At 38.3% G+C, this 17,332-nt stretch overlaps 1 protein-coding gene across 2 annotated transcripts in view; it reads right to left on the reverse strand.

Moving 5' to 3' along the window:
* Positions 1 to 17,332, reverse strand: part of LOC692364 (nuclear hormone receptor FTZ-F1 beta) — a 74,727-nt gene that overhangs the window by 56,254 nt on the left and 1,141 nt on the right. The gene's annotated exons all lie outside the window — the stretch shown is intronic.

Here is a 17,332-nt window from a genome sequence, read left to right on the forward strand (position 1 = left end):
TTAAGAACATTCACAACATTTTTTAATATAGTTTATTCGCATTTAAGTAAAGTATGTCGGTACCATTTTGTTCGATAACTTTTTGCCATCTTGTAGGTAGGGACATGATCCTATTGCTATAGAAAATTTGGGGCTTCTGATCAAAATACCGCGACAATTGGTTTTAGCAGTCCTCTCGTGATGTTAACCTGACACTGCCTAAAGAATTCTGAAGAGACCGAAACAGGTAGAAATCTAAAGGTGCAAGGTAACACCTTCCAGCCAAGCTCTCTTAATTTTTGCTGAGTGGCTAAAGATGTGTGAGGTCTAGCGTTATCGTGATGAAAAATCACACCCCTTCTGTTGATTAATTCCGGCCGCTTTCTCTCAACTTCTTGCTTCAATCTCATCAGTTGTTCGCAGTAGAGTTCAGAATCGATGGTCCTGCTTGGTGGTAACAGCTCATAATGTATAATGCCCTTCCAATCCCACCACACACACAGCATCACCTTGTTGCGAGTTAACCCGGGTTTTGCCAGAGTCTGTGAAGCCTAACCGGCCTTTGACCACAACCTTTCTCGTACGTTCTTGTCGTACGTGATCCACTTTTCATCACTAGTTATCAGCTTCTTCAAAAATGGTTCGGTTTCATTACGTCGTAATAAAGAATCACAAATGAGTACATGGTTCATTAGGTTTCTTTCAGTGAGCTTTTTTGTGTACCCAGTTTTTTTCAAATGCGCCATAACTATTTTGTGGTCAATTCCCAGTTCTTCAGTTACGTCGCAACTACTGATATGCCGATCTTGCCCCACTTTTTCAAAAATGGCATCGATTTTATCCGTAATAGGGCGACCAGAGCGACGTGCACCTTTGACATCAAAATTTTCGGATTGAAAACGCTTAAACCAAATTTGTGCTACTCTCACAGACACTGCACTAGGTCCATAAACATCGCAATATTTTTTCACGGCTGGCGTTGCTTTTTTACCTTTTTTGTAGTAAAATTTTAAAATGTATCGAATATCTTCATTAGGTTGACAGTACGAAAAATAAGTAAAATCACACATCTTCCTAATTTTAATTTGGAATTATCTTCTTTCGAAATTAAACTTTTAATTATACCAAAACCAGCCAGATACAAATAGTATAGCCAAGGAGATTTTATTACAAGTTCATACATTTTTAAGCTATTGCATAGCTTTTATCGCGGGCCTTGAGCGCGGCGACCGAATCATGAAATTCCGTAACGAAAAAAACCTAACATCCCTCACTCCGCCTACCATGTAGCTCGCGTTCAACACATTCACACGTTGCGCTTGTGTAGTATTTGTGAATAAGCGCGTGGCGTGACGTCACACTGCCTGCGCATCATGAAAAGTCTGCCCATCTCTCTCTCGCTCTTTAGCTTATGAGTATGAAGGGGACAGTTAAGGTTTTGCCTTTATTAAGGTTTAATATAGCATTATATATCATTGTCTAATTATAATGTCATAAGTTGATAAAAAATGCTGTGCAATAGCTATACCGCCGCAGTTCCCGAGTGCCACACGTTTTTTTTTTTTTTTTTGTCAAGAGGAAATCGCCGGACTTCGGCCCTTCACTGGGGTGGAGGGCGGGGCATGTCGGAGTCGAACCGACTAAAACCTCTTGTCGCTCAACAACCAGCATCTAAACCTCACATGAGACAGAGCTCATGAAAAGGCAAAGGAGGGAAAGTGAAGCGTTTAGTGCGGAGCACATCTCTCCCATCACCCTCCCCCTCGGGACGCCGGACTGGTGGTCGTCGGCGCCACGACCACCAGCCCTCTCGGTCGGCATGCTGTCCGAAGCCCGCCTAGATGGCGCCGGTTAGAATGGTCTATCCTACGGAATACCCCGCTAGGTCAGAACCAGCGTGGGTTAAGGATAGCCGGCCTTCCATCACCCGGATGCTCATGCGTAAAACGTGTGCAGATCAGCTTGCACATCGTCTTCTTAGGCCCCCTTCGCCGGTCCCCAGGCCGACATGTGAGGGAGATCCGAAACACTTAGAGGTCCAGATTGGCTTGGGCAAGATTCGCCTCCCTGGACCCCGCTCGATGGCGGCGGGCTTGTGCATCTCTCACGCGCCCCGCCGCCTCCTTTAGCGAGATGGTGCACTCGCAGAAGTCGAGCATCGCCTTTCACGACTCGTCGTCACCGAGCATCGATGCCAGAACAGTCGTTTCCCATTTTTGCGACGAGGACACGCCGCCGCCCCTCCCATGCGGGGCAGGCGACGAGCGTATGCTCTGCCGTGTCCAAGTCGCAACCACAATGGTGGCACTCTGCTGTCGGCTCGGCTCTGATCCGGTGCAGGAACTCACCGCAGCAACCATGCCCACTGAGTACCTGCGTAAGCCGGAAAGTGAGGCGTCCTCTGTCACGATTTACCCAATTCACAAGAACCGGGCGAATCGCCTCGACGGTCCTACGACCAGCCGAAGGATCGACCAGCCGCCTGGACCATGACTCCAGCACGGACCGCCGAGATTGGGCCCTCCGCGCTCTGACCACACCGGCTGAGACGCGCCACGCCCCGGGCATAAAGGTTAGCCCGCAACTGATAGTCAGCGGCGGGCGCCTCCGCCTCCAGGACCCAAGGCGGCGTCCCAGCCAGTACACACGCCGCCTCGAAAGAGATGGTGCGATAACCACGGATGATCCTGACCGCGATGGTGCGTTGCGGCCGTTGCAGCAACTTCGTTACCCCCAAGGCCAGTGACTGGCCCCACGCGGGCGCCTCGTATAAGGCGCGTCACCTGGTCAGGCCTCCCGATGTTGGGAAGAAGCCGGCTTAACACGCTGGCCACCCCCAACAAACGAGGGACCAGGTTCTGAAAGTGAACACGGAAGGTCCAACGACTGTCCAGAATGAGGTCGAGGTACTTCAACTGCACCCCGACCCGATACGGACGCCTCCAACCACGATATGGGCATCGACAGGTGGCACTCTCCGCGGCCTGTGGAACCACATGGCCTCGGTTTTACTGAGTGTCACGTCGAGGCCTAATTTCCTGATTTTGCCGATGACATGCGCCACCCCAGCGGTGGCAAGACGAGCAAACTCAGCAAAACTCCCCCCGGGACATGACCAGCATGTCGTCTACGTAACAGATTAGGCTTAGGCCCGGGAGGAGGGCACCTCTCAGTACCCAGGCATACCCGATATTCCACAAAAGGGGGCCGAGCACCGACCCCTGTGGAACACCGCGCACGACCGGGAACCTGTGCACGATCCCACTGTGCTCAGTACACGTGACCGATCTGTCCTCCAAGTAGGAAGCCACCAGTCGGCGAAGGTAGGGGGCACTCCGTGTCTTACCAGGGGAATTTTTTTAAATAAAAGAACACTTATTGCGGCATAAATATTATTATGCTGTCGCGACACTTTTTGTAAATAATAATGTTTTTTACAAAGTCGTAGTACATTATTTTATTCTATCATCAATAGTTTTCGTAGGGCACGCGACGTAAATAATATTTTAGGTAAATTTTTTTTACACCTTGGGTTATTGGAGTTTTAGTAAGGATACCTAATTTTTTTCAAAAAAGAATATAGCCTATGTCACTCGGGAATAGTGAAGCTTCCAAATAGTGAAACAATTTTTCAAATCGGCTTAGTAGTTTCGGAGCCTATTGAATACAAACAAACAAATCTTTCCTCTTTATAATATTAGTATAGATATTAATTATTACAAACGCTGACTTAGGCGGCGGTTTTTATTTGAACCAGTTCTAAATTATAAACTAAAATTCTATGAAAAATTACCCTTATTTATCTATAATACGAAATGATATTAATTTATTTTTCGTAGTTTCCTTCCTTCTTGCGTCAATAATCCTCAGTGCTGAGGGTCGTGGCCTCCTTTAATAACTTTCTCCTGCATCATCTTGCGCCATTCCTGCCTGTCCTCGGCTGTGTTGATAGCAACGTGGACTAAGGTATTGAGAGTGGAGCGTATTTGGTCCGACCAGCGCATTGGATTTCTGCCTCTGTGCCTTCTCCCGTATACCTTGCCTGCTACCAGCAGCTTTTTCATATTGTCACCTCTCTTTCTGGCGATATGTCCAAAGATCTCGAAACTCCTCCGCGCGCATGTAGTGCGGAGGTGCATTGGAATCTTGAGCTCGGTAAGAATGGATTCGTTGGTTCTGTGTTCTGTCCAACGAATACCGAGCATTTTCCTCCAGCACCACATCTCAAACGCGTCGATACGTTGGCAGTCGGCTTTCTTGAGGATCCAAGTCTCTGCGCCGTAGAGAAAAATGGCACCCAAACTAGGTCCATTTGGGACATAGCTCTCTTTGCCATACTGATTCGCCTTCTGAGGTCCTTTTCGGAGGATCCATTACTAGCTATGACGGAGCCCAGATAAATGAAATCCTCTACAACTTCCAGGTTTAGCTTATTCGTAGTTTAATAAGTTATTATTGTTAGTAGTATTATTTACTAGTCGAAATATAAATTTTTAATTATCTTATGATGAGAATCTTATATTAATGAGAAAGATATTCAACAAAAATAGTTTCGTTCTAATAACTTAGCATAGTAATAGTACAGTGAACTAGCAATTTATTTTGGTAATTCTGAATTTAAACAAACATATTGATGAGAAGAATTCATTTTTACTTTGCAAATTTGTAAATACAGGCTCTGTAGCAATGTACGGACATATAATATATTGAAGAAACAATAATAGCATCTACAAATATATATGTACTACGTGGTACTACATTTACTAAAATTAATACAACATTTATTAATTAAATTAATGAAATTGTGGTTTTAAAGTTTTAGGGGTGTATAAAAAATGGGGGGCGCTGAAAAATTATTGATTTTCAAAGGGGGCGGTAAAAGAAATAAGTTTGATAATCACTGATCTACAGCATGAGTCACAGATACGATAAAGCAAATATCGATTAATTTTGTTAATTCACATTTACGAATACTACATGAACTTATTTCCATAACAATAAAAATATCATAAAAGTATCCAAAACGTATTCTTCTTAAAAATAAGTTGATAAGCTGTTTTCTCAAAAACTAATTTCAAAAACAACTAAAGGTGAAAATTTAAGTAGGTAAGTACTTCTTTTACATCGGTTTAACCAAAAATACAGTTGGAAATTTTGTTGCCATATTTCTTCTACTTTTTTTTTTCAATTATAATGCCATTGTTGCCAACGTCGAGCTCAAAATATTTATGTAATACTCTGTGGACAATGTTGCCATATTTAAACGTCAAATTTGGCCATGCGAACATGAAAATTAGCGAATCGATCTTGAAATGATTTCTGAATAGGTATTTTAACATTTTGGAATAGATTTAACGGTTTAATCTGGCGCTTATTAATAAACTTTCCCCATATCATGAAAATGTAAAAATATCGATTTCTCTTCATCATTCTCTACGATTACAATGTATTCAATTCGCAAAACAATAAAAAATTGAATAACACTCGGAAATCACTATCTTCCTTTTAATATTATCTATAGTAGATTAAATAAGAGTTGATAAATACAAACGTCAAATTTAAATATGACAACATTGTCCACTGAGTATATACGTTTTCTTGGATGTACTTAAGTATAATTCTAATTAACAAATTGTAGAGCTATTCATAATCGCGTAATGTTAACGGGCTATGGCAATGGTGATCATAAATCTCGAACTCAATCATCACCAGTCAAGGTTAAACGAGTTTTCAAACGACATGAGTCACAAAACACCCGTCCTTTGTATTTATCAACTCTTATTTAATCTACTATAGATAATATTAAAAGGAAGATAGTGATTTCCGAGTGTTATTCAATTTTTTATTGTTTTGCGAATTGAATACATTGTAATCGTAGAGAATGATGAAGAGAAATCGATATTTTTACATTTTCATGATATGAGGAAAGTTTATTAATAAGCGCCAGATTAAACCGTTAAATCTATTCCAAAATGTTAAAATACCTATTCAGAAATCATTTCAAGATCGATTCGCTAATTTTCATGTTCGCATGGCCAATAGAATCGAATTGGAAAGTTTGGAAGATAGCGGTAATTTTAATTATTTAAAATTAAGCAAGTCCCAGAGGTCGATTACGTTTGCCGGCCGTGCATACGAGCCTTTTTGCCTTTTACTTTGATGTCGCAACGAGATTGCACGTCGGGGTCACACTGCACTGCGAACGTACGAATGAAATTCGTGAATCGATATTTACGCGATTTTTTTTTATCTCAACAAACGCATACTTTGTGAAATTAGAGAAATTTATAAATAACTAGCGACCCGCCCTCCCTTCGCTTAGGAAACATTAAATTTTATTATTAATAGCTGAGTCCCGCGATGTTACGCCGCGGGGCGAAGTTAGTCTAAAAAAAGTAGCCTAAGTTACTCCTTATATCATCAGCTACCCATCAGTGAAAGTCCCGTCGGAATCCTTTCAGCCGTTCCAGAGACTAGCCGGAACAAAGAGACAGACAGACTACAGACAAAAATTGTGAAAATGTTATTTTGGTGTATATTCAAATGCATGTAGTAAAAAGCGGTTATTTCAATATTACAAACAGACACTCCAATTTTATTTTGATTTATATGTATAAATTAATTAAGTGTAAAGTATAAACGCTAAAGTATTCGAAAAGTCATAAAATATTACAATGACAACAAAATATGCGAGATTAAGGCCGTAACAGTAGTTTAATTATATCCACCACGACCCGCGAAAACCGAAGAAAATTTAATATGACTCTAAATTCTAGGAACAGACTTTACTCGAGACCTCAGATAGAATAACTAAGTAGAACATCGATAGGACTTCCTGAAACCGTTTTGTTTTATCGCGGATAATCCTATTAAAACACAAGACATTAACTGCATAGAGTTTTGTATTATTTGGCGCGCCACCACATTACCAAAACAAGTAGGCAGGCTAAGCAAGGCAATAAAATTTTAATCATAAATCTTCAACTGTTATAAATAAAATAAGTGATGAAAACGTGGCATAAATCGTGTTCCGTGAATTTATAAAAATTATATTGCTTAACGTTTTGCAATCAAAAGACCGGTTGCGATTTCAAGAGCCGTCACGTCGCATCTCCGGCGTGCATTTGTTTTAGAAGTTTCGAGAATGGCATTTTTCTTATTTGTAATAATATCATCGAATCAAATTAAATGCGCGCCAAAGCTAGATTAAGCGAATGCTCTTTTGAATAACCTGAATATTAGAATCCAAATGTCAGTGTGATTTCAGACGTAAGGCACTTTTTTTTACACACTTACGCAGTTTATTCTCTATCGAATCTAAGCGCTGGGGTTTATTTACGAGTTCGTTTTCCCCGGACTTAATCTCAGAGAGGGCTGAATCGATTTCGATGACTTTCAACAGCGAAGGCATTCTTTAATCCAATGAATACTTTTTATCCCGGAAACATTTAAAGTCTACTACTACGCAACACAAAAACTGGAAAAGCAATAAATGAGTAAAATTTCAAATCGTATATAAATATTTGTAGGTATTCATTCGTATTTAAATACGCAAACACCAAACAGTAAGTAGTTTTCCTTCACCTTTTCAACCGATTTTATTTTCTTGTTTACGAACTATTGACGTGTTTTTATGTTATCTAGAAAAAAATGGAAACAATTTGATTTTTTTCTTCGATCTTGACTAGAAAAAGAATTAGTACATAAAATAAATTTTAATCTTGATGTATCCATGAACGTTAGTTTAATAATAGGGGTTAAAATATGAAATTCCCATTTTATTGTGATAGGTACTTCGAATTGACATAGAACCTTCATGGTTTGAGATTTTTGACTGAAACTTTTTTCAAATGATAACTATGAGGTTCTTCTTTTAAAAAATGTGATGTAGTGATACTTCGAATATTCGAGTGATTTTTAAATTTTTGAATTTCAATTTTTCAGTACAAACCGGCAATTTCATACTTTAATCCCTAATATAAATCATATACTAATATTATAAAGAGGAAAGATTTGTTTGTTTGTTTGTTTCGAATAGGCTCCGAAACTACTGGACCGATTTGAAAAAATATTTTTCCATTAGAAGCCGACATTGTCCCTGATGAACATAGGCTACTTTTTTTTTAAATTTTTTTATTTATTTTTTTGATTTCATGTGTGTTTTAATGTTTCCGAAGCGAAGCGAGGGCGGGTCGCTAGTAAATCATAAATAGAATATCTAAATCTATGCATTCAATTTTAAGCAAGTTGTGACGCAACTACCAATTAAACTTCAAACGTCAGAACTCGCTTGAACCGCGAATTAAACACTATATCGTGTGACCTAGCTGTGAGAAAGATGATATTTGTTCGTTCTCGGTTCTATGTTACATAGACTGATGCGCTCTGTTACGCATCAAGATGCCGGTTTAATAGATCCTATCGATTTACTATCGTATATAGATAGTACTGCCTACCACTCCAATTATTCCTTACCGTTAATCCAGATAAAATTAATTATGTGTACATGCACTGCCGCGCCCTTCGAAGAGGTAAGGAAAAAACACTTTTTCTTTTATATAGGCAGTAGCTTTTTTTCCTACCTATGTTGATAGCTTTGAGAGGCTATTTCAGCTTCTCCTTGACGTGTAGGTGAGCTCACGGGGCTCTAACCGGGAGTGTTGCTAACACTGGCTCTAGCAAGAGCAGTGCTTCCCAGAGTCTACCATTGGATCGGAAACGCGACCCACTGAGAAGATCCGGCGAGAAACTCAGTGGGCTAAGCAGTAGCAGTATCACAGCCCACCTAGTGTAATGTACCTTAAAACATGAAATAAAAGTCTCATTTATGTATACATAATGACTCTCCAACCCCAACCACGGCCATTGCTTTGAAGCCAAAATGGGCAGGATGGATGTAGTCCGTAGAGCCCTCCGAATACCCGCTGCCACTAGTACTGCTACCAGTAAATGAGTTTTTCTTCGTTTAATTTGTACTATTAGAATACTTATACTATTAGAATAAATCGAATTATTGGAATAGAGATGCAGTCGTGGTTTCGTGGTATCGCGATAAGTGCGTTTATGTTACTTTTTTTTTTTTAAATTGCATTTAAACAAAAAAAATGTTCATTATTTTGATTGGTGACCAATAAATTAATGATTAAAATTAGATAACTCAATTTACGAACGGTTAAAAATTATTTTTTAAAACAAAAACACTTTATTTTATACACTCTCCTTATATCCTTAGACCTTAAAAACGATTGTTTACATTCCGTAAAAATAGTTCATACATAAAGTCAAAGTCGCGTTCGATTATTTAAATTTGGAATATAAAACGAAGTTCCGTCGTAATGGAGTACATTCGAGGTTACATCTTTATTTCCATACACCGAGTCGCATAAGCCTGTATTCAAGGTCATAAGCTGCACACGAAAACTAATATCACATCACAAGTTGAGTATAACTTTTTTTCTGTTTTCATTCGACATTGTGGACTACGATCCTTTCCTTTATATGTATTTCGTAGGTTGACAACGAAAAGAAAGAAAAAAAAACAACTACCTATTTCACAGACATTTTAAAAAATACAGAAAGTCTCGACCTTTTTGAATTTGTTCGAATTAGATTCACAGAGAAAATTTAACAGTTCCAAATAATTATTGACCGCAAACAAAAAAGAACAAAGAATTCTAAATTCGAACAAAAGAATTTTTAATTTCGAAACTGGATTTTGTGTTAAGTATTTGAATGTCGAATATGAAATTTGTATCAGCGGCTGCCGCGCAAATGTATCTGTGTTCTAATGACATGTCTGTATGTGACTTCCATAGATTTTTATGGGGTATGATGGGTAAGCGATACAGACAGTGCTAAGCTACGCAAAAGGTCCATGCTCCCTCGGCAGACGCGCTGACTCACGCGGCCGCGCGCTTCCGCTTGATAGCAAGGTCACCGGCCGCAACGCACACTGCTACGACGCCACACACACACTCGCAAACGTGAAAGTAGTGAGAGTACAGACCGCGGTACAGTCGCACTCAATAATCTTTTCAGTTGCATGTCTGGTTTTTACTTTACACTTAGTAAAACGACCTATGACCCGGTGAGTACGTATTTTATATTTTGTTGCACAATGCCTAGTGTTCAATTTAAGCAGTATGTGTAATACCTACTAGAATTATATAACAGTAATTCCGTTTTTATGTAAAAATTAAATTTAACCTACCTATTGAATATTTAGTAATTATGTAAAATATATGGAAATGATTCTAAGCAATTAGGACGCTGGTTTGTGTTGTTGCTCATGATATTCTGAGGACAACTTTTCGATTCGTTTTGTATTCATTGTATTCACAGCTTTATTGACTGCCACATGAAAAACAGGAAAAGTACCGTTATCAACAAATTACGTAAAACAAAAACATGTCATTATTGTGGATTTTGTAGGACATAGGTCGAACCCGCGCGGAACAGTCAATAGTAAAATAGGCAACCTGCCTATTTCTGCCGATTAGAACTGACTCGTTCCGGTGCCAATGAAGGATCGAAGAACCGTTATATCTATAATACAATCAACCTTGTTTTATGTCTATGGAGGTCTGGAAATTACTACATATTTTGAATTTGGATTTAAAAACAAACGCCGTTTCACTTTTTAGAAATGTATTTTTTTTATATTCCTGGCAACACACAAAACGAAGAGAAAGCGTAAGAAGGTTCAACGTGTTAAGTATTTAGTAAAATATGCTATTCCAAAGTTAAATTTTATACCACAATTAATTCTACAGCGCAATTAAAATTTAGCAAGCGGTTTACTATCTTGCCTCTATCTGATTAACAGTAATAGCACTGGTTCGTATGCAATAATATATTTCCAAATAGGATACCGCCGGCCGGCGGTGTTTGTTCTAAACCGGATGGAATTGATTAATCTTTGAAATACTCCAACAATTAGCTATTAACATTACAGTTAGACCGCGGTGCTGTTGACTTTTCGCCAAACCAATCATTTATGGCGCGCTTCCGAGAAATGGTATCGATTTTCGAATAGACATTTAAAATTGGTGCTAAAAATTTCAATCATCTATATACGTGAAGCAAAAACTTTGTATCCCTTTTTACGAAAATTACGCGGACGGAGGAGTATGAAATTTTCTACACTTATAGAGAATATAGAAAAGTGCACAATGCTAATTGTTTTTTAAAATAATGCGTAAAAGATACATTAAATCAATAAAGAAAACATTACACACACTACATACCATATATTTGACGCACACACGCATGCATACTATTTATTGTCAAACTTTTGTTCTTGACGTCTGTGGTCAAATTGAGAACAGATTAAATATTGTTTGTCTTTATTAAGATTTTTTTATAGTGTAACCTTGGCGAAATTTGTGATTATATAAGTATAAAATACAATCATAATAGTGTACAAACTTACAATTCCAATTAATTAGTTTTTAAAATTTCGACTACTGCGGGACCTCTAGTTAAGATTAACAGTTTCATTATTTTAAAAAACAAAATCATTATCCACGGAAGTGTAATTTAAATTAAATTTACAAGTTTATTTTAGTTTTATTCAAATTCTGATTCAATTAATTCATTGTTTATACGACATTATAAATAAAGGTTTTTTTTTTTAATAATGCAATTCAACAAAGACTGCTTCATTATTTTCTTTAGTTTAAGTTAGTTTATGCAATTGATTAATGCAAATATTGTGCCATCGACAGCGCATTACGAATTCCCATGCTAGATTTTACTAAGAACGGATACACACGTACGATCCAGATTTTGTTCCCTACCTATTCACTGGTAGCCTAAGGGGCTATTCCGGAGGGAATTTGCTAACAGAACAACCCTAGCAAGAGCTGCGCAGAATCTACCACCGGATCTAAATCGCTATAGGTTCGCTTTGCTCGTCGAACTCTTCATCTACGATCCATTAAACGTTAATCGTTGTAAAAATTTACTTTTTAAAGCTTGTGGGCTGGATATACTCAAAGATCGTACAACGCTCTCCGTGTTCAATATAATAACGCGTTTAGGGTGCTGGTGGTGCTGCCCCGCTTTTGTAGCGCATCAGGGATGTTTGCAGACGCGCACATAGATTGTTTTTACGCTACCATGCGTAAGAGGTGTGCATTACTGGTAAGCAGAGTGAGGGCCAGCTCCAACAGTATCCTGAGCATGATCGCAAGCAGGCTGGGCTATGTATACATGGGTCGCTGTGGTGCCATCTTCCATGGGATGTTACGACAGTAATTCATTGTGATGTAAATATAACTACTAACATAGGTCTAAGTCTTATTAACAATTTATATGAGTCATGGTTACTTGCAATAAAAACATTATTAGTATTATTATTATTGGAAAATACATATGTTTATAAAATACATGTATTTATTTGTGTCATAATGGTTCTGTATTTTTTTTTTTAAACCTTAGTTTAACAGTCAGGCTTTAATATCTTTTATATTGTACACTATTCCCCTCTTATACATCGTATTTCTCTCTGCTAATGATTTGCTGGAAGAAAACTCATTAATGAGTTAAGATCGCCTTTGTACATAGTATTTAGACATTCCTTTAAATATGTTTTTCTTGTATTTTCTTCTTTGCGTACAATAAGTATAAATAAAATAAAAGTTTTAGTTTAAGATATTCAAGTTCATCTCGGTATCTGATAAATGTCAAAGCAATGTTGAATTGAGTCGTGGGCTCAGAATCCTAACCTCCGAACGACGTGGTTGCTTCGAACAGAAAGAACCCCACTACTAGTCGGGTGAGCCGCGAACTGATCAAATTCCTTAGGGACTTTAGAGATCAAACGACGCTAGATTCTCTAGTCTTTTTTTTATTGCTTAGATGGGTGGACGAGCTCACAGCCCACCTGGTGTTAAGTGGTTACTGGAGCCCATAGACATCTACAGCGTAAATACGCCACACACCTTGAGATATAAGTTCTAAGGTCTCAAGTATAGTTAAAACGGCCCCACCCTTCAAACCGAAACGCATTACTGCTTCACGGCAGAAATAGGCAGAGTGGTGATACCCACTCGCGCGGACTCACAAGAGGTCCTACCACTAGTATATTATATTTACTTTAAAACATAAAAATTCCAAACCGTTTCGGATGCTAAAGAAAAATCTAGTTTTTTTTGCTTTGTTTTTCGTTGGACTATTAAATAACATAATTTTAGCAACACAGAAAACCGACTTCTGTTTAATAAAATTCGAATATCTTAAATGCCGTCAAAGTCCAAAATAATAAATATGTATTATATTAAAAATAACTCAAAAACTTGTAGTCAGATCTTGTTAACATTTACAATGAAACGACATGGATTTTAAATAAATAAAAAATCGGTTCAACTAAATAAAAAAAAGGCAAATTAAGATAACTGCCTCCTTTTTGGAGATCGGTTAATATGCATTTACACATACGCACTTAAAATGTAACACATACACACAATTTATGTTTAAAATCAGAGACAGACTAAAAACAATAATTTGTTTGGGTGTGTAATGGATGAAATATGCAAGTTTTTGTTGGATCGCGAGAACAGAGTCGACGAATACAAAAAAACTACACGATAATTCTGAGGGTTCTGTACATGCTTCAGAGTTATCAAATCAAATCAAAACAAATCAAAAAAAATTTATTCAACATAAATGAAAGTACATCCTTGTTGAACGTCAAAAGAACTACCGCCAATTCACAAGAACTAGCCTCCGTCCTGAGAAGAATTGGCAAGAAACTCAGCGGGCATGTATTTTTTTTTTTAATATTAGATTATTTTTTTAATATTAGATTTTTTTTAAATATTCATTTTTACCAGAGTATAATAACATAACAATTATTACAATATTGAACTGCCCGGAGCGAGCAACTCATTCCCACTTTGTGCAATCTTCTATTGTGCATGTATTTAGATCTAAAGAACTGTATTTTAAATACTTATTTATTACTAAAGCTTTCCACTCACAGCTTTGGCCGCGTGGTCTACACTTTCTCATATGATTCGCTCAGTGTTAGCCTAGTGTGCCATCGGATACGCGGCCGATGGAAGACCTGTGGGACGGGGTTAAGCCTGACTCCTCCTTAAGTCTGACTTCATCAAGTCTAAGCAATCATAGCCTCTTTCTACTCGTATAAAAATCATTTGAAACTAAAAAATAGAGGCACACAAATACTTCATTATATACTGAAAACTATTAAGCTTTATTCTAACGTGTGAGAAAAACTCCTAACAAGGAAGGTTCCATTCTTGTGTACTTTCTATCGTGTATGTGTGTGTTACAAAAATTCTAATCCGATTTCCTATATAATGACTTTGATAGTCGATTATTTTTGTACTTTTATTTATTAGATATAACATAATATATGTTGTATGTACAATTATTAATTTTCAGTTACGACTGTGTTACCTTACAATTATTAATCATAAGTTCTTGCTATCTTCAAAACGTTGATATAATTACTTAATCTGTGTCCCGTGTCATTAATTGAAATGTCCATTTATTGATAAAAGTTTCATTTATGATTGCATTAGCAAGGCTTTGTCAACCGATAACGGTTTGATGTTAAGTCATCATTATAATTTCTAAATGTATAAATAATGGTATTTTTTATTTTATTTTTATTTACTAACAATCACGCCACGTTAACTGGTCCCGTGATAAGTTCGTAAAGAACTTGTGTTACAGGTACCAGATAACGGATATAAATGTAAGATTTTTATTATACACATACATATATTTAATAGACATCCATAACCCTGGAAAAGACATTTATATTTATCATACAAATATCTTTCCTTGGCGGGATTCGAACCCGCGACCGCCCTGTGTAGTGACCATGTCACTTACCACTACACCAGACGGCCGTTAATGAATTTCAAGGCCACCTGTGGTCGCTATTAAAAACCAAGCGGCTTGCTCTTTCGCTCTTAAACTCTCACACGAAATGTAAAAAATGAAATACACATTGAGTGGTGACACAAAGCTAATATTTCACTTAATACGCGACATTTATTTTTGTAATTAAAGATGCGTTCTTTTTTATTATTATTGCATAGATGGGTGGACGAGCTCACAGCCCATCTGATGTTAAGTGGTTACTGGAGCCCATAGACATCTACAACGGCTGCCCCACCCTTCGAACCGAAACGCATTACTGCTTCACGGCAGAAATAGGCAGGGTGGTGGTACCACCTACCCGCACGGACTCACAAGAGATCCTACCACCAGTAGTGTTGATACCTACTGGTCAGAACAATTCAGGTTAGGAGCGAAGTCAATAAATTATAGTTCTTGATGAATGTACAAATTTTCAAGTATATCGGACGGACGTCTTGGAGTTAGTTAATGACGTTCAAAAATTCCTTTACATACAAACATACTTATCAAACTAATAAAGCGTGTTAAAAAGTATCATGTTATATTTATTCGCTTACCTACATCGATTTTTTTTTAAATTACCAATAACGGCCTGCAGATGGCTTCCAAGTTATTTTTATTTCTTTTTCTTTTTAATTGCCTTTGTAGGCAGACGAGCATACGGCCCACCTGATGTTGAGTGGTTACCGTCGCCCATGGACGTCAGCAATACCAGGGGCAGAGCCAAGCCGCTACCTAACGCAAATCCTTTCTAGTGTCATCCATTACACTTGTACAGACACAGACTGCATTATTACAATACCATTTAAATGTGAAAATAATTGTTTTTTTATGATTGAAGGTTTACTGATGGCCCGGAGGCCTTTCCAGTTTCACCAGGACATGTGGGCGAGCAACGGCTCAGCCAGGAGGGGTGGGATTTCCTAACAGCTACCATAACGCCTTCGAAGGAGACCTAACAACTCAAGAGCAGCTGCTACGCGAATGAATCTACTACCGGATCGGAATGGCGAGAACCTCAGCGGGCTGATGCATGGTCAGGTTGCACGTCGAACTCTTTGTAGAGTTCTACGAGTATGGTTGCCGGGTCCCCAAGCCTGCTCCTAGTGTTAGAGCTGAAGGCGTCTAATGCAAGGGTTATATGGACCTGATGGATCCGTAAGGACGTGTCTAGGGCGTCGACGGTGACTGGCTCCTCCGTGATCAGGATTCGGGGTGTAGTCAGCGGCGGTAACGATAAGGCGATTATCATGACGGTGATTGTTTACTGCTAGTGCTGCGTAGTAAGTCCATACCGGTAGGTATCACTACCCTGGCCGTTTCTACCGTTTCCAAGGATAAGATAGTTATTAAATGCAATTTAGATTTCGCCCTAATTCCTCAAGCAAGACGGCATTCACATTGTGATGTCTTTGTTGTCTGTTAATCACTTAAGATCAGGTTGGCCGTGAGCTCGTTCAGTCGTCAAAGCAATAAAAACATAAATAGATTAAGTCGTTGAGTAACCGCTTCCTGAATATTCGTGTGACATTTTTCTCTGTCTGGCGCTATTGGAGCAGTTTGAATTATTTTAAGGCGTTATTCTTCGTGAGATTCGAGCGTGCATTTCTACGCGTGCTCGTACGTTTTATCGCTGTTTCGTCTACACGGGCTTTTTATGATTCCGTAGTGTCCTTGACTACGTAATGTTCGAGGTAAAGGATAATTTCATACACTGCCCACTTGTTACAATATCGTCGTATTGTTTTGTTATTTATATTCGATTCCGTTGGACGATCTTGAAATTATTGGAACACACCTGTTTGTTATTATGACTGTAGCCCATAAACACATCCCATTGAGTTTCTCGCCGGATCTTCTCAGTGGATCGCGTTTTTGGTCCGGTGGTAGATTCTACGAAGCACTGCTCTTGCTCGGACCAGGTTTAGCAACACTACTGGTTTGAGCCTCGAAAGCTCACCTACAAGCCAGGGTGAAGCTGAAATAGCCTTGAGAGGCTCCTCAAGACTATCAGCATAGGTAGAAAAAATAATAAGAGTTTGTGCACTCAGAAACACAATAATACGTATACTTATGACAACTTACACAGAGTCCGTTATTTCGCGACACAAGTGCAAGACAAAGAGCTTCCTAGATACTTAAGTGCATACTTAATGAGCAACTCGCAAATATACGTCGTAATCTATCATCCAAACTATTGAAAAATATTGTTTGAACATTTAAATTATAGCATTTTTAACACGTTTTTATCAACTTGACATTTGATAGTGACATTGAAAAATTGCACACGGATCAAATACATACCGGTCAAAATAAAATAAATGCATTATATTAGTCTGATATTATACACATAACGCTAAATTTTTAATTAGGCTTGTTATAAAAGTGTGTTTTTTAAGCTTTTCAACTATATTTTGTTAGACAGTCTATTTGGAAATCATTGTTTGCCACATTAATG

The sequence above is a fragment of the Bombyx mori genome, chromosome 15, assembly GCF_030269925.1.
Source record: "Bombyx mori chromosome 15, ASM3026992v2".
Classification (NCBI taxonomy): Eukaryota; Metazoa; Arthropoda; class Insecta; order Lepidoptera; family Bombycidae; genus Bombyx; species Bombyx mori.